This window comes from Mus pahari, chromosome 12 (assembly GCF_900095145.1).
Source record: "Mus pahari chromosome 12, PAHARI_EIJ_v1.1, whole genome shotgun sequence".
Lineage (NCBI taxonomy): Eukaryota > Metazoa > Chordata > Mammalia > Rodentia > Muridae > Mus > Mus pahari.
The window spans coordinates 72,382,941-72,403,479 of NC_034601.1; the positions used below are offsets into that span (position 1 = coordinate 72,382,941).

General features: G+C 39.7%; 1 pseudogene across 1 annotated transcript; it reads left to right on the plus strand.

The window, feature by feature from the left end:
• The first annotated feature begins 17,296 nt into the window (after positions 1 to 17,296).
• LOC110329826 lies at positions 17,297 to 19,269 on the plus strand (annotated as a pseudogene). The gene is made up of 2 exons (XR_002380929.1): positions 17,297 to 18,368; positions 18,729 to 19,269. The product of XR_002380929.1 is annotated as a pyruvate kinase PKM-like (transcript).
• Positions 19,270 to 20,539: the final 1,270 nt, after the last annotated feature.

Genomic DNA, 20,539 nt, shown 5'->3' on the forward strand with positions numbered 1-20,539 from the left:
GATAATATATTATCAGAGAAAAATAGTCTAGATATTATATTTCCTTAAAAAAATGTTATACAGTAAAAATTTTTGCAAACATCAAGATGTTAGGAAAATAAAGGAGAAAAAACTAATGTTGGGAAGCTTAATCCCCAGCAATCATGAAAATAGAACAGTGGTTTAAAGTCTCATGGAGAATGAGCCTTAGAACCCCCCCCCCCCCAGTGCAGGACTCCTTAGCAGATTACATAACACTTGATAAGACAAGTAACATCTATGGGCTTCAGTCTTAGACCTGCTTCTTTAAAAAAAAAAATTCTTTTTGCTGATGGGTAAGATTGTTGAACATTTTTTTAAAATGTGGTATAGTTACTTATATTTTTCCTTCTGAGAATTCTGTATTCAGTTCAATAGTGCATTTTTAATAGATTTTTTTTCTTCTTGGTACTATGTTAGAATTATGGGTGTGTGTGTGTGTGTGTGTGTGTGTGTGTGTGTGTGCTCTGTCAAAAGTATATCTGGTGGAGATTATTTTCTCTTCTGTGGGCAATCTCTGTTGGGAACTGATGGGGTGTGGGGAAAGAGGGGGGAAGGGAGGAGCCCACATCTGGCCAGAGTTCCTCCTGTGCTCTGGGCAGGCAGACACAGGAGGGCTGCCAGACACTTTCTACTTGGCCCAGGATGTGCATCTAATCCACTGACCCCACTCTACTGGGGGTGGACAAGGGGCAGCCCCCCAATACCAGGGCCCCTGGGGAAACACCCTTGGCCCCGGAGTTACAGGAGAGAGGGCTGAGGGAGAGAGGTTCCCAAGCAGGTTAGAGTCCTTAGTCCAGGCCTTGACTGGTACACAGGAAGGCCTTCTACCCGGAGATTAAAAATAGCTCATTAGAGAAAAGCCTATCCCATCGTCCAAGTGCAGCGGGCCGTGATGAACTGAGACAGTCTATGGTTTAGAGCTTTATTGTAGAAAGGCAGGGAGAAAGGAGAGAAGGTGGAGAGAGAGAGACCAGCTATGGCCAAGAGGAAAGGGGAAAAGGAAAGAGAGAGAAGAAAGGCTAGAATAAGAGGTTAGAGAGAGAGAACAAGGAGAGAATGAGAGAGAGGAAAAGAGAAGAGGAGAGAGAGCGAGGTGGGGCCAAGTAGCCCCTCTTACTGTGGGTTGTTATCTTTACTATTGCTAGGTAACTGGGAGGAGTCTAGCCTGAAGGTCAGAAGCTTGGGACACTGTCTACATGACTACTAACCACCCTTCTCTTGTAGGGGCTGTGAGGGAGGTAACTTCAACTGGAGCCTTGAGTCCAGGAGACATGAGGGAATACCTTCCATCCATCCCATGTAGGTGAATTATCACCACTCCAGTGTTCAGACCTCAGCTTGACTGGAGACCAGACTGTGTATAGCCCAATGCCATATATATATATATATATATATATATATATATATATATATATATATATGTATATATAGTCAACCATAATAGATCCCCGACTCTAGTCAATTGGTTGGGTGTAAGTATCTGTGACAGTCTCATTCAGCTGCTGGTAGGGCCTTTCAGAGCCCAGCCATGTCAGGCTCCTGTCTATAAACAGATCATAGCATTAGAAATAATGTCAGGCCTTGGTGCCTCCCATTGAGATGAATCCCAAGTTGAGCTGTCATTGGACTGCCTTTCTCTCAGCCTCTCCTCCATTTCTGTGCCTGTAGTTCTTTCAGACAGGAACAATTCTGGGTCAGAAATTTTTACTGTGGGTTGGTAAAATCATGCCTCCTCTTCAGAGCCTGCTTATCTACTGGGGGTGGACCCTGAATTCCCTCTCCTGACTGTTAGGCACTTCACTTAAGGTCACTCCCATTGGTGTCTTGTCAAGATGGTTATGGATTCACCTGTTGAAGTTGTAAGCAAGCCTATTATTATTTTTTCTTTTATAAGTTGTGGTATACCTTTACAATGTTAAAATGTAACTAAAATTCCATAAATTGTTTATTATTAAATATACCAATAAAATGACTCCTAATAATATTCTGCTATACTCAGAGATCAGTGTCTTGCTCATCCACCACCAGAGAAGCTTCCTCCTGCAATAAAATATCCTCAGTGACAAGTGTTGCATATGTAAATGTAGTAAAAGATTATGCAATCCATATATATATAAAGTCATCACATTCTATGATCTGTGTATGGATGTATTTACTTGATATTTTTCTGTGCCATTTAGAAACGATATGCAAAATCAGACAGCATGATAGTCTTAACTCATAAGCAATTATTTCCTATAACTTCCTAAATTAACAAACTGATATTTGTTTTTACCCCGCTAATAAATTTAAAGTGATCCAGCCTCCTTTTTTGTGAATGTAATATTTTCTAAACATGCCAAAGCAGGTACATGGTTGATGTCAGTCTTATTAACTTACTAATCATAGTCAGGGTAGATTTTGCTCAGAAAGAAAAAAAAAGAAATTACAAACCTGAAATAGAACATACTAGGCCTTAGTAAAAAGTGAGAAGGAAAGCAGTACCCTGGGCAGCAAGCACTGTGTGTGTTTAATAATCTGGCACGTGGCCTGTAGGCAAGGCGCCAAATGCAACCAAGAATAAAACAATCTTTTCCCCATTACAATATTGAATTGACCTTATTCTATTTGGTTTAATTGAAAAATCTAGCACAATAAATGATTTTACCTTCTTGTATGTTGCTGTTTCAACAGATAAATAAGTCAAATTTTTAATCTACTATGGGAAATTTTTAAAATAGTTTTAAAATATTAGAAAAAAATTAATAATCCATAAACATTTTAAACTCTGAATTTCCTGAATGGTTATTTTGTGAAGCACCAAGAAGAAATGTGCTTTTTAAAGATTTTTTAAAATTACTTTTTGAGTTAATAATATTATACATAAATATTGTATCTATATAGATTTCCCCTACTCCTCTCTCCTTATAACTCCTCAAATATCCTCTAGTCTCTCTCAAATTAGTATATTATTCACATTTATTACATGTATATATGCATATGTAACATATATTTATGTACATATATGTTCAATTTTGTGTTACTCTTAGGTCTATGTATTTAGGGATAATCATTTAGAATTGGAAAATTTATCAAACTTGTCCCTACATATGTGTCATTCTCCTTCTCTCACCAGTTGCTAATTATTTTGTAACTATTCATTTAGAAGTACCTGACTCCAGGGAAGCTAGAAGCTCCCGGGAACCAACAGGGATGACTTTAGCCAAAATATCCAACAAAGGGGAGATTGAACCTGTAGAGACCACCTGTAGTAGATAGATATGGCCCACAGTTGAGGGATAGAGCCACCACCAATCTCAAATATTTTAACCCAGAATTGTCCCTGTCCAAAGGAAAGAGGGATAAAACATGGAGCAGAAACTGAAGGACAGGCCATCCAGAGACCACCCCAACTAGGGATCCATCCCAACTATTGAAACCAAACCCCAACACTATTGCTGATGCCAAGAGTGCTTTCTGACAGGAGCCTGGTATGGCTGTTCCCCGAGATGTTCTACCAGCACCTGACCAGTACAGATGCAGATATTAAGAGCCAACCATTGGACTGAGCCCAGGGACCCCAATGGAAGAGCAAGGGGAAGATCTTAGGAGCTGAAGGTATTTGCAACCCCATAGGAAGAACAATATCAACTAACTGGAACCCCTGGAAATCCTAGGGACTAAAGCACCAACCAGCATTTGTAGCAGAGGGTGGCCTTCACTGGCATCAATTGGAAGGGAGGCTCTTGATCATGTGGAGGCTTAATGCCCCTGAGTAGGGGGATCCTAGAACAGTGTCTTAATCAGGGTTTCAATTCCTACACCAAACATCATGAACAAGAAGCAAATTAGGGAAGAAATCATTTATTCAGCTTACACTTTCTCATTGCTATTCATAACCAAAGGAAGTCAGGACTGGAACTCATGTAGGTCAGGAAGCAGGAGCTGATGCAGAGGCTATGGAAGGATGTTACTGCCTTGCTTCCCCTGGCTTGCTTCACCTGCTTTCTTATAGAACTCAAGACTACCAGCCCAGTGATGGTACAACCCAAAATGGGCGTTCCCACCTTGATCACTAATAGAGAAAATGCCCCACAGCTGTAACTCATGGAGACAGTTCCTCAAGAGAGGCTCCTTTCTCTGTAATAACTCCAGCTTGTGTCAAGCTGACACACAAAACCAGCCAGTACAATTGACCTCTTATCAACTTGACATACAAACACATGACTATTAAGTCTCAACCCTTACTTTCTTTTTCATCTGTAAGATTTAAATAACTTTCAAGTCTCACAGTCTTTGCAAGTTCTTACATATTAAAATTTCAATCCCTTTAAAATATCCAATCTCTTTTAAAATTTAAAGTCTTTTTAACAATTCAAAGTCTCTTAACTGTGGGCTCCACTAAAATACTTTCTTCCTTCAAGGGGGAAAAATATCAGGACACAATCACAATCAAAAGCAAAATCAAATTCTAACCATCCATTGTCTGAGATCCACTCAAGATCTTCTGGGCTCCTCCAAGGGCTTGGGTCAATTCTCTATCTCTGCCCTTTGTAGCAAACACTTTGTCTTCTAGGCTCTAGCTGCCTTTACTCCACTGGTGCTGCTGCTGTTCTTGGTGGTCATCTCACAGTACTGCATCTCCAAAACACTGCTGTCTTCCACTGCAACTAGGCTTCACCAATAGCCTCTCATAGGCTTTCTTCATGGTGCCAAGCCTTGACTCCTTTGCATGGCCCCTTCAGTCTTGGGCCATCAATTGCAACTGAGGCTGCACCTTCACCAATGGCCTTCCATGGCCTCTCACAGTGCTGAGCCTCAGCTCCTCTTCATGACCACTTCTTGTCTTCAAAACCAGTACAACCTGTGTGACTCTTACATATTACCAAGTCCAGCCAAAGTGTGAAGTACAACCTTGGCTGTCTCTGGAACACAGCTTCTTTGTGTTCTCAAAAAACACTTCCCAGAACGTTTCACTTCAGCGATGCACATTGCCTTTTAATTACCACTAATTTCTTAGTTCCGGATAACCAGCATTGCCGCAGACGGACCTCACTTGGGTCCCCGATCTGCTTGGAACTGGGTCTCTGGTTGCAGGCAAGCGAGGATTTGGTGAGGTGACAAACAGTCCACACTAGAGAGTGTAAAACTGAATATAATTTGTCAAATGGAGCATCAATTTTTTTTTTTTTTTTTTTTTTTTTTTTGTTTTTCGAGACAGGGTTTCTCTGTATAGCCCTGACTGTCCTGGAACTCACTTGGTACCAGGCTGGCCTCGAACTCAGAAATCCTTCTGCCTCTGCCTCCCAAGTGCTAAAATAGGGATGTTAGGTGACACATCTGCAAGTTACAAATGAGGTTACCAGATGCTTAATGACTCTTACACAAAACAGAAGAATGTAAACACAAAGACTGGCAGGAACTGGGTAATAAAACAAGTGAGAGAAAGTCAGCTCTATCTAAGGTTAGCTATAGTCTTAGAAGCCAGGTGTGAGGTCTTCACATTCCGGGGCAAGGGCTTTCACACCCAAGTCATGGTTCTAATTAGGGAGTTCCATTCCAGCTAACCTTCTCATGAATAATGCAATACTCTAAAACCACAGCCCTTCTACTTCCTAAACCATTCCTGTATATGGGAGCGACTTGGCTTTTATTCTAAGTGATAGTGTGGGGGGACTTTTCTACTAATAAGTAATGTAGTCTGTCATTCATAAGTACACTAAGAATTCTAAACTTACTTTGCTAAGCTTACCTTGAGATTTCTAACTCTATGTAGTAGAAGCCTGATTTCTTTCACTATCTCTCGTACAATACTAGAGGCAATTCTGAATGTCACTGAATAGGCAACATTCTTACTGAATTTCAAGCCCAGGGTCAGCTCAAGGACTACCTAGGGCATTGGTGAAGGCCAGGAAGCATAGTTCAATTTTGCTTAGGTATGTGGCAAGTCATTGTTTGGAGGCACCTATAACAAAACAATATTGAATGGAAGCACACAGATCCATTTGCAAGAACAAAATTGGATTTTACAGGCTATGGGATGCCACATGAAACTCTTTGCCTCGGGACTGCATCCAGGCTTTTGGCCTGTCATGCTTGTCACTACTGGAGTGGATGTAGCACAGCATCAATAGTCCCAGTAATGAAAATGTTTCACTTTAGTCCTTCTGGTATCTTGTTAATCACAGCTGATTCTTCAGCCCCAGCAAACAAAATCCCCAGAATGTTCACAGTCAAAACAGCAATGGCCCTGATAAGACTCTTAAATCTTCCCTCTGAAATTTTCCCAAGCTAGTTGTCCATAGTTTGCACTGTTCTCAGCATTATCTTTCAAGCTCCTGCAACACACACCTCAGAACTCTTATATATCCCAATGGCTCTTCTAGACCAAATTTCCAAAGTTCTTCCACAGTTCTCACCAAAACATGGTCAGGTTGTAGCAGAAATACACTACTCTGATGGTACCAATTTGTTTTAGTTATGATTTCTATTCCTGCACAAAACATCATGACCAAGAAGCAAGTTGGGAAGAGAAGGGTTTATTCAGCTTACACTTCCATATTTCTCTTTATCACCAAAGGATGTCAGTACTGGAACTCAAGCAGGTCAGGAAGCAGGAGCTGATGCAGAGGCCATGGAGGGATGTTCCTTACTGGCTTGCTTCCCCTGGCTTGCTCAGCTGTTTCTCTCTTATACAACCCAAGACTACCAGCCCAGGGATGCCACCACCCACAATCTGTCTCCCCCGCCCTTTGATCATTAATTAAGAAAATGCCTTACAGCTGGATCTCATGGAGGCATTTCCTCAATTGAGGCTCCTTTCTCTGTGATAACCCCAGCTCCTGTCAAGTTAGCACACAAAACTAGCCAGTACAAGCAGTGAGGAGGAAGTGGGTAGGTGGAGAAGCACCCCATAGAGGCAAGGGGGTGGGGGAGGGTGTGGGGTAGCAGGGTTGTCAAAGGAAACCAGGAAGGGTGATATCATTTGAAATGTAAGTGAATAAAATGATTAATAAGAAAAAGGAGAAGTGGTTTCTTAAAGTAGTTCCCCCATTCAAGTTGGCATGTCAACTTGTGTTGAATCAGATTTAGTTTACATAACCACACTGTTGAGATTTCATGAGTGTATCTTCTCTGCTTTTTAGAGAATACGTTATACTGTAGTAGAGATCCTTTCCCTCAAGCTTGAACACTCCGTTCACTTCTCTTCTTTCTTCCTAACCTAAGGAAGGTACAGGGGTTGCATTATAGATTTCTATTGAAATCTTAGGTTACAGAAGAGAACTCTATGTCAATAAAAAAAATCCCAAAAGATAGATAGATAGATAGATAGACCAAAGTATTTGGTCAGGGATAGTTGTCTGGGACATTTATAGTTTTTTTTTATTCTACATTTCATTCTTGTTTTTGTTTTATGTTTTCTTTTTCCCCTGAGTTATTTTTTCTTCCACTTTTTTTGTCCTAAACATCAGACTTGACAATAAGTGCCTTTACCCATTGATTGGATCAGAATCCAGTTTTGCTGAATAAATGAAAGCATATCAGTGAATTGAGTTCATGAGTAAAGCTTTTACAATATGTTGTTGTTTATCATTCAAAGTTCATCCTTTACAATTTCAACTTGATCATTGACAGAATAGGTTTTTATTATGCAGAAGGCACATAAAGTTACATTGTAAAATAAGATTATCATCATTTAGAGTATGGTTAGAAAGTAGCATAGAGGTAATAATGTTTCCTGAGTGTATCTCACTATTGAGCATATAACTCTCCCTGAGACAAAGAGGATGTCTTCTTATACTATATACAACTTTTCTCCTTATTAACTCTCTTAATTTTTCACCTCTCTGATTCTGGTTTGTTTTATTTTGCTTGAAGTTCACATTGGATCTTTGGATACTCACAACTTAATTCCTTAAAAGGCATATGCATGTTTTATTTTTGCATTTCTGCCTTGAATTTCAACTTTTTTCTTCTCTGAGCTATAGAACTGTAGGGCTAAAACTTGAGATAGTCTTTCAGGAATATGAGAAAGGATAGAAGAAAACAGGTAACATAGAGACAAACCTGTTAAAATCTAATTTGGAGAAAAATAGAATTGTCAAATATAATATTGTAAGGTAAAATAACGCATAAGGACCCACTGTATTTTTCTAAATGTCAGTAGAAATTGTTTTCGAATGTCTTTTATGTCTACTTCATTGAATTATCACAAAAAATTGGAATAAAGAATTTTGGAGTAGTCTTGCTTTTTTCTCACATATGCTTTATAATCATCTAAGATACTCAAATATTCAAAAAGAAGAACATAAATTTCCACTTAAATAACATGCATCATTTTTACATGTGTATATGTGTATGTAATGAGAAAGAATTTGCCTCAGGAGGGTTTGTTTGCTGCTGGAGTCCAGTATGGCATCCAGTTTGGATACCTGGGGAAGACAGAGAAAGGTGGCATTGGTAATCCAGGCCAACAGCTGATTACTTTTGGAGATTAATTCTGTTGTTATTCAGTGGCCAAGGGGTCAAATGCTGTTAGGGTCTGTTGGTTAACTACTGCTGATAGCAGCAAAGGAAAAGAAACTGAAGTTACTTGGAATCTTTTCCCTTTGACTCCAGGGGCCTTCCTTGATCAGGTCAGAGGCTTAGAGTTCATTAACTCTTTGTGAGCCAGAAAGAAAGGAAAGCCAGGCACAGCAGTCACACACACACACACACACACACACACACACACACACACCACATCCAAACACACACACACTTGATGAAGCTGAAAGAGTTCCAAACTACTTTATTAGTGTTCTTAGTTTTTATACTTACTCTAAAAAATTACCTCATACAACTATCAGATAAAAATCATTACAGCAGAATAACTGATCATGTGGTTTTCTCAGCACTTTTAAATTCCATAAATTCACAGTAAGTCTAATGCAATAGGTCATGTCAGAGATCAATAAAGTTTAAGGATATACAAGAAAATTGTTTACATGGCTTTCCATTAAGACTAGTATTGGGCCAAACATTTATTATCTGTCGTTTAGATCTGTAAGTTCATTATAAATTTAAAGCAAAAATTTTTATGTCACAAGTTCCAGGGTTTGTCAAGACAAATAATCAACCTTATGTCTTATTATTTGAAGTTTTGTGTAGATAAACTACTTAATTTTTTTTCTGTCCTTACTCTTATAAAAATTGCCCATTACTAGTTCACAGTTCATGGTCTCCTACCTAACCTAGAAGAAATGATTTCCTTGACCATACATTTTTTCCAAGCATGCTTTCTTTCTTTTTTTTTTTTTTTTTTTTTGTTGTTGTTGTTGTTGTAGTTTCGATCGTTTGTTTTCTAGACAAGGTTTTTTGGTGCAGCTCTGGCTGTCCGGGAACTCACTCTGTAGACTAGGCTGGCCTCGAACTCAGAAATCTGCCTGCCTGTGCCTCCCAAGTTCTGGGACTAAAAGCATGAGCCACCACTGCCTGGCCCCAAGCATGCTTTCTTATTCTAGTGCAATTAGCCTATGACACATGAAGGTTTATATAGCTTTATTTGTAGCTTTTATTCAATAAAGAGCTTGAAGTAACTTGTATCATTTTAAAAGTTCTATAAAATATCAGAAATAGTGAAATCATCAATTTGTCTATACAGGGTTACTATACAAGAGTACATCTTCATGTTGGTCAGCAGGATATTTGCCCAATAGGTTGAGCAGAGGCCCAGAAATCACAATGCTATGTAATGGTGACAGGAAAGGCACAGCAACAGCAAGAAGCAATCCTGGGATGAGGTCCCTGACATCTCTGACATCTCTGAATGTCAGAGCTCACACTTGGCACCCATTCAAAATGGTGGGCTATCTCTAGAAAACTTATTTGCTTCCCGTAGCCTTTCCTAGATGGCTTCTGCCAGTTGCTTTTAATACTAAGGTGCCTCTTATACCCTTAGATTTCCCTTTTCATAATCATAGGGAATAAATTAACCTACAGCATCAGCAACTCTATGAATATTGATGATCTACAAGGTATATTTGGAAATAATAATTGATGAAAGTATTATTCATCTATAAGTTACTCTCTATAGTCACAAAAGTCTAATTAATTAAATTAAAAGTATGCTTCATTATACTTGTTGATAGAAGATTCTTTCTTTCACTCCCTGAATATCATCTGAATTTTAAAAAGCTTAAAAATATTTCCTTCCTTAATATGATAAAATTGTTCATCTTTTAAAGTTTGAAGAACAGACTAAAAAAGTTAAAGTGTGTTGCTAAGTTGTGTTCAAAAATACAGAAGCGATTTTAAGAAACTTTATCTCTCCATCAATTATTTCTCTTGTCATGTAGTATTTGTCAGGAATGGACCAAGTGTTGCTCTTCTTTCCAAAAAAAAAAAAAAAAAAAAAGCAAAATCTTAAAATAGAAATCTCCTTATCTGAGATCATTTCAAAGCACTATTCTTTATAAATCAGCTTTAGTACTTCCTTTAAAAGAAATACAGGGTTTACATTCTTTTAGATCCATATTTGTCACCTTGTACAAAGTTCAAGTCCAAGTGCATCAAGGACCTCAACAAAAAAACAGATACAGTCAATCTAATAGAAGAAAAAGGGGGAAAGAGCCTTGAACTCACTGGCACAGGGGGAAATTTCCTAAAGAGAACTCTAATGACTCAAGCTCCAACATTAAAATTTGATAAATGAATTCTCAGGAGATTGGAAAGCTTCTGTAGGGCAAAAGACATAGTCAATAGGACAAATTGGCAAACTACAGACTAGGAAAAAATTCTTCATTAACCCCACATCTGATAGAGGGCAAATATCCAAAATATATAAAGAACTTCAGAAGCTAACCACCAAAAAACCAAACAACCCAATCAAAAAGTAGAATATAGAACAAACAGAGAATTCACAACAGATGAATCTCAAATGGCTGAGAAGCATTTATAGAAATGCTCAAAGTCTTTAGTGATCAGACAAATGCAAATGAGATTCAACCTTACACCAATCAGAATGGCTGAGATCAAAACCTCAGGTGACAACACATGTTGGAGAAGATAGGGAGAAAGGGGAACACTCCTCCATTGATGGTGGGATTGCCAACTGGTACAACCACTCTGGAAATCAATCTGGAGTTTCCTCTGATATTTGGACCTAAAACTACCTGAATATCCAGCAATACCACTCTTAGGCATATACCCAAAAGATGCCACACCATGCCACATGGGCATCTGTTCCACTATGTTCATAGTGGCCTTGTTTGATAGCCACAAGCCAAATGTCCTACAACAGAAGAATGGATACAGAAAATATGTTCATTTATGCAATAGAATACTACTCAGCAACTAAGGATGAGGACATCCAGAGTTTTGCAGGCAAATAAATGGAACTAGAAAATATCATACTGCGTGAGGTAACTCAGAAACAAAAGGACATTCATGGTATGTACTCACTTATAAGTGGATATTAGCTAACAAATAAAAGTACAGAATACCCAGTATACAGTCCATGGACCTCACAAAGGTCGACAAGCAGAAGGGTCCAAGTGAGGATGCCTCAATCCCACTTAGGAGGAAGAAGAAAGCAATCACAGGAGAGGGAAGGGAGGGAGGGTCCTGTATGGAGAAAAGGACCAGAGAGGGGAAGAGGGGAACATGATCAGATATTGTGTGGGAGAGAAGTACTGAAGCCAACAGAAAGAATGGACACAGGCAACCTCTGGAGGTAAGAGGTTGAGGAACCCTCCAAAATGTACCAGAGACCTCAGGGGTGAGAGACTCTCAGGATTCAAAGGGAGGGACTTTAGATGAAATGCTGTACAGTGGGGAGAGGGAACTCTTAGAGCCCACATCCAGCAGAAAGACAGGTATTCAAGTGAGGGTTGTGTTTGCTATTCCATAGTCAAAAACTATGACCCATAATTGTTTCTGTCTGAAAGAACTACAGGAACAAAAATGGAGAAGAACCTGAGGAAAAGAAGGTTCAGCAATAGGCTCAAAGTGAGATCCAACTCAATGGGAGGCCCCAAGGCCTGACACTATTACTGAGGCTGTGGAGTGTCACAAAAAGAGGCCTATTATGACTGCCTTCTGAAATACCCAAACAAGCAGCTGAAAGAGTCAGATGCAGATATTTGCACCCAACTAATGGACAGATGCTGCTGACCCCTGTGGTTGAATTAGGGAAAAGAAGTTGAGGAGGAGGGCAACCCTGTAGGAGGACCAGCAGTCTCAACCTAGACTCTCTAGATCTCTCAGATACTGTAACACGAACCAGGCAGCATACACCAGCTGATATGAGGTCCCCAACACACACACAGCAGAGGACTGCTGGGTCTGGGTTCAGTCAGAGAAGATGCATGTAACCCTCAAGAGACCAGAGGCCCCAAGTAGGGGAGAGGTTTGGTTGTAGTATGGAGTGGGAGGCAGTGGGGACTGGAGACCTGGAGATGGGGTGTTGGGGGAAGGGAGGAAGCATTTGGAACAGTAACTGGGTGGACCAGTAGGGGGATAAAACCTGGAGTCCAAAATAAAGATAAATAAAATTAAAAAAATAAAAAAATAAAAAAGAAGAAAATCAGGAACAATAACAACAACAACAAAAAAAGCCATTAGAAATAACAGAAAACTATGCATAGATTTTAACAAGTCATTAATTAACATGCAGCTATATTCAATACCTTCTATGAAGTATGTATAATTTTTCTGTAATATCACTTGTGTCTGTGAGCACATATGTGTACATTTTCAGGTATCTTAAAACAAAATGCTAAAATTACTATAGATACTCTCATAATGATGTACATACTTTAAATATAGAATTCATGTATCAATATTATTGTGTAGAAACTAATGATTTTCTGAATATTTAGTGAAAAATGCAAGGGTCCAAAGAATATTAACACAAATTTCATTTATCAGGAATACTTATGCTTGCAACAGATAAAGATCAATTCAAAAAACCACAACCAGACAAAAGCAGAGTTGTAGAGCCCAGTCTCACAGAGAGGACTATAAAAGATTTCAGAACTTAAGTTTCCTGAAACATTGCAAAGGAGCTGGCAGAGAGATTCTTAGAGTATGAAAGAGTTCGATGTCAAATTATGTGTCCTCGTAAAGTTGGACGTTATGCCCATAACATTATTGTTATCCTAAATATGTCAGAATGTATGAATGAAATCTCAAGAGTCTCAATACACCACTTTACAAATTTACATCTATAAGTTTTATAGTTGTTTCACTAGAGATGAGGAAACGTGTCTGATAGGGTTGGAAGGACAGTAAGCAATAACAGAGACAATCCTGCTCCACAAAGATCTTTGTACCGAAAGTAAATCTTACTCTGTAATCTGTTCCAATACAGTTACTACACAGGCAAAATAGGCAGGAAATTAGGCATTAATACCTATGTTAGAAAAATTACTGAGACTGGACCATAGTGGCACATCTTGACTTTAATCCCAGCATTTGTGAAGCAGAGATAGGCAGATCTCTGAGCTGGGGGCAAACATGATCTACAGAGTGAGTTAGGACAGCCAGAAAGTAAAACAAACAAATAAACAAACAAAAATGAAGGGGAGAGAGGGGGAGGGGGAAGGGAAGAAAGGAGGGAGGAGGAAGGGAGGGAGGGAGGGAGGGAGGGAGAGAGGGAGGGAGGGAGGGAGGAAGATTGATTGCAGGGTAAAATTATATATTGAACTTTAATAAATTATATAGGGTTTGGGTAAATAGTTCATTAAATGCACAGTTTATTATATGGTAATTAAAATTATTTGCATACCATTGATTATTCTCCCACTTTTGATAAAATCCAATAGAGGTTGAAAGTCTATATTCATAACAAGTGGGAAGAGTAGACATGCTTCATTGACATTTCATTAACTTAATGTTTATCCTTGCTGTTTCATTCTTTTTCAATCCAAAGTATAAAATAGCAAGTACTGTTCATGTGTATAATGATAGTTGTGTTATCAAGCATACATAAACAACAAGTTTCATTTTATTTTTTCTAAGTTAAAGAAGCCTACATACATACATACATACATACATACATACATACATACATTTTTCAACATACACTTAGTATATGTAAGAGAATGCCTCAGAAAATATAAAATTACCATGCAGATATTTCAAAGATAAAGTGTACCTTGTCTTTAGAACAAAACAAAACTTTCAACATCTGAGGCACCTGTATTCACAAGCCATACCACACCTCTCATCTCAGTGGTCTCACTCCCGGAAGGAACATTTGACAAACATATGCATCTATCCAAAGTATCTTTAACTTTAGAAGTTTTGGATTAAGTAAAGTGTCCTTTCGGTGAAAATCTGAAAATTCCTAGAGAGCCAAAGTTACTAAATAGCTCACTTTGGTTCTCAGAATGAGATGTTCCTTCTTGCCTGTACTAAGGGCAATACCGTGTACCACAGATTAGGGGACAAGCTCATAATGGCAATAAATAAGCAGTGTAACCTGAGTCTTAAAATTTCTGATAATTATGATCATAGATGATTAATAAGAAAATTATGAAGTGTGTGCATATTTAACAGAACAATGCAGAATGAAAAAATACATAAGTAAACAGTATTTTAATATTAGGTTAAATCAACTGATAGAAGGTGAAGGAAGTGTCTTAAAATCTGTTGAAAAAATTATTTCAGTCTTTTGACAACAAAGTTGGGATTGTCTTCTGATGCACTGATTACCTTGTATTTCAGGATCTTATAAGGTATATAAAAATATTACACAAACCTGTAGATATTCATTAAACAAGCTTGTGTCTATTTAGTCTGTTGTAACAAAACAGCACAAACCACATAAAAATATAAATGTTTCTGTTCTGGAAGGTATGTCCCAGATAAGAAACACTAGTATTCTCTACCTCTGTGATACTTCTTTATCAGCAGTCAGCTGCTATCTTCCTGCATTTTAAGTTATTTTTTTAAAATAGCTTTCTCAATAAGAACTTTCTGTAAAGATTAACAATCATTTTTCCAAGGTTATTGCATTCATGAATGAATCACGTCCAAAGACTCCCTCACTCAGCTTTTCTTTTTTTTTTTTAATTATCTTTAATCTTTTTTACAGTCCAGTCATTGTCCCCCTCCTGGTCCACCCTCCTACAGTTCCTCACTCCTGTTCTCCTCCTCCATCTCCAAGAGGCTGTCCCCACCCCCCACCCCCACCTCACCCTGCCAGTCCTCCCTACTCCCTGGGTTTTCAAGTCTCTCAAGGGTAAGGTTTGTCTTCTCTCAGTGAGGCCAGACCAGGCAATCCTCTGCTGTATATGTGTCGGGGGCCTCATATCAGCTGGTGTATGCTGCCTGGTTGTTGCCTCAGTGTCTGTGAGATCTCGGAAATCCAGCTTAGTTGAGACCGCTGGTCTTCCTATGGGATTGCCCTCCTCCTCAGCTTCTCCAAGCCTTTCCTAATTCAGCCATAGGTGTCCCTGGCTTCTGTCCATTGGCTTGATATAGCTGTCTGTGTCTGACACTTTCAGCGGCTTGTTGGGCCTCTCAGAGGGCAGTCATGCTAGCTCCTATCTGTAAGTACACTATAGCATCAGTAGTAACATTGTCAGGCCTTGGAGCCTTCCTTTGATCTGGATCCTACTTTGGGACTGCCACTGGACCTCCTTTCCTTCAGGCTCTTCTCCATTTCTGTCCCTGCACTTATTTTAGACAGGAACAATTCTGGGTCAGAGTTTTTGACTGTGGGATGGCAACCTCATCTTTCCACTTGCCTTGTCTTTCTACTGGAGCTGGATGCCCAACAGTGGGGAGACAGAACTTTTAGAGACCATTCACTCATTTCTTTCATCATGATTATAAAGAGTTTTAGGGGATCCTAAATATTCAAATTTTATTAGTCTGTTTTTTTTTTTTGTTGTTGTTGTTGTTAAGAAATCTGAATATATCTCAAAGTCTTTGTAAGTGTGTTTCTTCTTCTCTTACCCTAAGAGGAGATAATATGCAAGAACTACTGTACTGAACAGCCCTCTCATTCTTACCCACATTTGTTTCAGTGTGGTGGGAAGAGTAGTTATGCAAAGGAATTTCATACTACATAAGGAAAAGACCAACTTCTTGAGCCCTACACAAAATATTTGTTTTTTACTTCATCCTTTTGTACTGCACTTTTAAAATACATGTCTATTTTGTATGCATGTCTAACTTACTTTGTCTTTTTTATATCTTCCTTTTTATTTTTAGTTCCAGGCAATTAAACTATTCCTTTCATAAAGTTCAGGAACCACTTGAGGATACAGTACAAAGGTAATGATTCAACAACAAATACAAATCTTAGGTTGAATCCTAGATTTGATATGAGGTCTCGAATCTACAAACCACTGAAAATATCAAGTTGAGTTTTTATTTTCTGTACATATATCCAGGTTATAAGTTTTCTCAGTATCTTAACTAATTCACTAGAATTTGTTAGGTTTAGTTTACACAGAGTAGTTACAGGTTAAATAAATCTATCTACTAAAATACTATCACTTCTTTGTGCAAAACCCTTTGAACTTTACACTCCTTTCTCCCTATTTAAACATATCTATATAGTCCATTGTTACTAACTTATTCATCTATAAAAACTTTTTTTTCTATTGTTAGAATAAAATAACTAGCAGAAAAGTAAGGGAAGAGTTTATTTTGGTCTAAGGTTTCTATTGTGATGAGAAGGTGTCACAACAGCAGACAGTCACTGGTGACATAGTATCCACAGGTAAGAAGCAGGGCCACGGTGGGGTTTGGTTAGTTTTTCTCATTTTCTTTGTGTTCATGTTGTGACCAATCCAATGGAATAAAGCTGACCAGACCTCAACCCTTTTAAATCTATTTTACAATACTAGATTACATCCTGAAGTGTCCTAGATTATTCTAAGTCATATTCTGTTCACTATGAAGATGAGCTATTTAAGGCCAGAGGATACCGAACTTCCTAGCTGCTTAAATGGAACTTGCTTAGCTCGTCTTGCTTCTCATAGATTCTATTCAAACACTTTATAGGCTGTCAGTACAGATTGCTTTTGTGATATAACATCTGTCCTTTCAACTCTAACATTAAATATTTTCTGTAGTGACCTTAACAACTAGATAAATGTCTAACAGGTCATAAAGGACCAAGGGTATTCAACAAAATATAAATATGAAATATATTTATCTGGCTTTCCTATGCCATTGACTAAATCATTAAATTGGATATAAGGCCCTGTTCTGGGTTTTATTCCTGGAAACAATAGATATAAATAGAATCACTCCTGCACAGTAGTGATGCCTTCTGACTGGACAGGTGTCTGCTTTAGGTATCCTGTCTGCAGCAGGAACCGAAGTATGCTCAAGGACTTCAGGAACCATGCAGCAGCCACACAGCAAAGCAGGGACTGCCTTCATTCTGACCCAGCAGCTCCATGCATCCAAGACTGACACTTTCCTGGAACACACTTGCCACCTGGACACTCCACGCCCATCATGGCCCACAACATTGTCATCATTTGTACCATTGGCCCTGCTTCCTGATCTGTGGGGATGCTTAGAGAGATGACTAAGTCCGGAGTGAATGTGACTCGGCTGAATTTCTCTCATGGAACCCACGAGGGCCATGCAGAGACCATCAAGAAGCTCCGTGCAGCCACAGAAAGCTTTGCATCCAATCCCATTCTCTATCATCCCGTTGCAGTGGCTCTGGATACGAAGGGACCTGAGATCTGGACTGGACTCATCCAAGACAGCAACACTGCAAAGGTGGAGCTGAAGAAAGGAGCCACTCTGAAAATCACCCTGGACAAGCCTTACATGGAGAAGCGGGAGGAGAACATCCTGCAGGTAGACTATAAGAACATCTGCAAGGTGGTGGAGGTGGGCAGGAAGATCTACGTGGACTATGGGCTCATCTCACTGCAGGTGAGGAAAAAGGTACTAACTTCCTGGTGACATTGGCAGAGAATGACAGCTCCTTGGGCAGCAAGAAGGGTGTGAACCTACCTGGCGCTGCTGTGGACCTTTCCACTGTGTCGGAAAAGGACATCCAGGACCTGAAGTTTGGGATGGAGCAGGATGTGGATATGATGTTTGTGTCTTTCATCCGCAAGACAGTCAACGTGCATGAAGTTAGGAAGGTCCTGGGAGAGAAGGGCAAGAAACATCAAGATCATCAGTAAAACCGAGAACCCTGAAGGTGTCTGCAAGTTTCAAGAGATCTGAGAGGCCAGTGATGGGATCATGCTGGCTCGTGGTGACCTGGGCATTGAGATTCCTGTAGAGAAGGTCTTCCTGGCTCAGAAGATGATGATTGGATGATGCAACTGAGCTGGGAAACCTGTTGTCTTTGCCACAAAGATGCATGATCAAGAAGCCACGCCCTACCTGTACTGAAGGTGAAAGACCCACAAAATGAGGACTCCCCCACGTTCTGACTCAGGAGAGACGACACCCCAAATCACTCAAGAGAATCGGTCTTGATGCAAACTGTAAGAGGTTTATATGAGAAAGACCAGTGCACTGGAGATGACTCGTATCCCATGCAGGAGTCCTCAACAAGCTCAAGGAGTAAAGGATTTATAAAGACACAAAACCCGCAAACACTTGGCATTGGGCTATAGAACGGCAAAACCCACAAAAACTGCAAACACCTGGCAAAGACCGCAAACACCTGGCATCCTGGAACAATGGGGCTAATTTGGACACAGGCCTAGGGGTTTAAATAATTTTTTACTCTCTGTCAGGATCTTTTAAAGGCAGTGATGTGGCCAATGCAGTCCTGGATGGAGCAGACTGCATCATGCTGTCTGGAGAAACAAGCCAAGCGGGACTACCCTCTGGAGGCTGTTCGCATGCAGAACCTGATTGCCCGAGAGGCAGAGGCTGCTATCTACCACTTGCAGCTATTCTAGAAACTCTGCGACCTGGCGCATGTTACCAGGACCCCACAGAAGCTGCTTCCATGGGTGGAGTGGAGACCTTCTTCAAGTGCTGCAGTAGGGCCATTGTCGTGCTCTTCAAGTCTGGCAGGAGTGCTCACCAAGTGGCCAGGTACCGCCTTGGTCTCTAATCATTGCTGTGATGCGCAATCCCCAGACTGCCTGTCAGGTCCATCAGTAGTGCGGCACCTTCCCTGTGATGTGTAGGGATGCAGTATTGAATTACTGGGCTGAATATGTTGACCCTCGTGCAAAGCCCGAGACTTCTTCAAGAAGGGAGATATTGGTCATTGTACTGACCGGGTGGCACCCTGGCTCTGCCTTCACCAACACCATGTGTGTAGTGCCTATATCTTGATGGCCCTCTGGAGCCCCTCTTCTAGCCCCTGTACCTTGTCCTCTTCTATCCTATCCATTAGGCCAACAAAACTTGTAGTACTCTCTCTGGGCGATGGTGTAGCCTAATGCCTCTGAAACATGCAATAGAGCCCAGCTACTTTTCATGGCCCTCCTTGAGACAGAGGTGAAGGAGGAATGCAGAATTGTTTTCCCTTTGTCTTTACCACAGGACTGCATCATCTCTGTGTAATTCGCTCCTGTAGAAAGTTGTTCAGAGAATTCCCAGCCCTAGCCTGGAGTCAGGAAACAATAAGAGTAGGGGCTGGGGGCATGGGGTCTAGGGGCCCAGTGTAGATGACTTTTGCCTCTGGCCCTGACTTGCTTTCCTAACAGTTTTGGCCTCCCCACTCTTTGTGCACACCACTGCTGTCACTGCAGACACTCCACTCTCCACCTTGTATTCTGCAGTCTCCAGGTCTGTTGCTATAGTGCCCACCCAAAAGTCAATAAAGAGCAGCTGAAGCTAAATAAATAAATAAATAAATAAAATCACTGAATAAATTTATGCAATAGTTGTCTCAGTTCCGTGGGTTGCTAGTTTGAATTGTCACCAATGTTTGCTAAGGTGAAATAACAATATATTTGATATTCATATTAAAAAACAATGTTTGTAATTATATTATTTCAAAGTTTATTTAGAAATGTACTTCCTCTTAATTTTATGATATGTTTTTATTATTATTTTGAGACTATTGAATTGCTATAATTAGATATATTTTTCTATAATCTTTGAAATTCCATTTCAAATCCCACTTAAAAACTGCATGATCCAAGATCTTTCACGACAATATTGGGAGTATTTACTTATTTATTTATTTATTTATTTATTTGTATTGACAATACTTGTATTATTGTATTTGTATCATACAATACTTCCCATACCCAGTTTCCCTTCCCTCCAATCCTCTTAGCTCCACCTCCACCTCCCCTCTGCCCCACATATGTGCCCTCTATATTTCCTCTTCAGAACAGAGCAAGTCTCCAAGACACAACAGTCAGGCTTGGAAAAACATAAACAAAAACAAACAACAAACAAACAAAAACAAACAAAGATACAAAAACCAAGATACACTAATAAAAGGCAAGCCCTCATCTTTTTAAAATTATTTTATTAGATATTTTCTTCATTTACATTTCAAATGCTATCCCGAATGTCCCCTATACTCCCCCACCCTGCTCCCCTACCCATCCACTCCCACTTCTTGGCCCTGGTGTTCCTCTGTACTGGG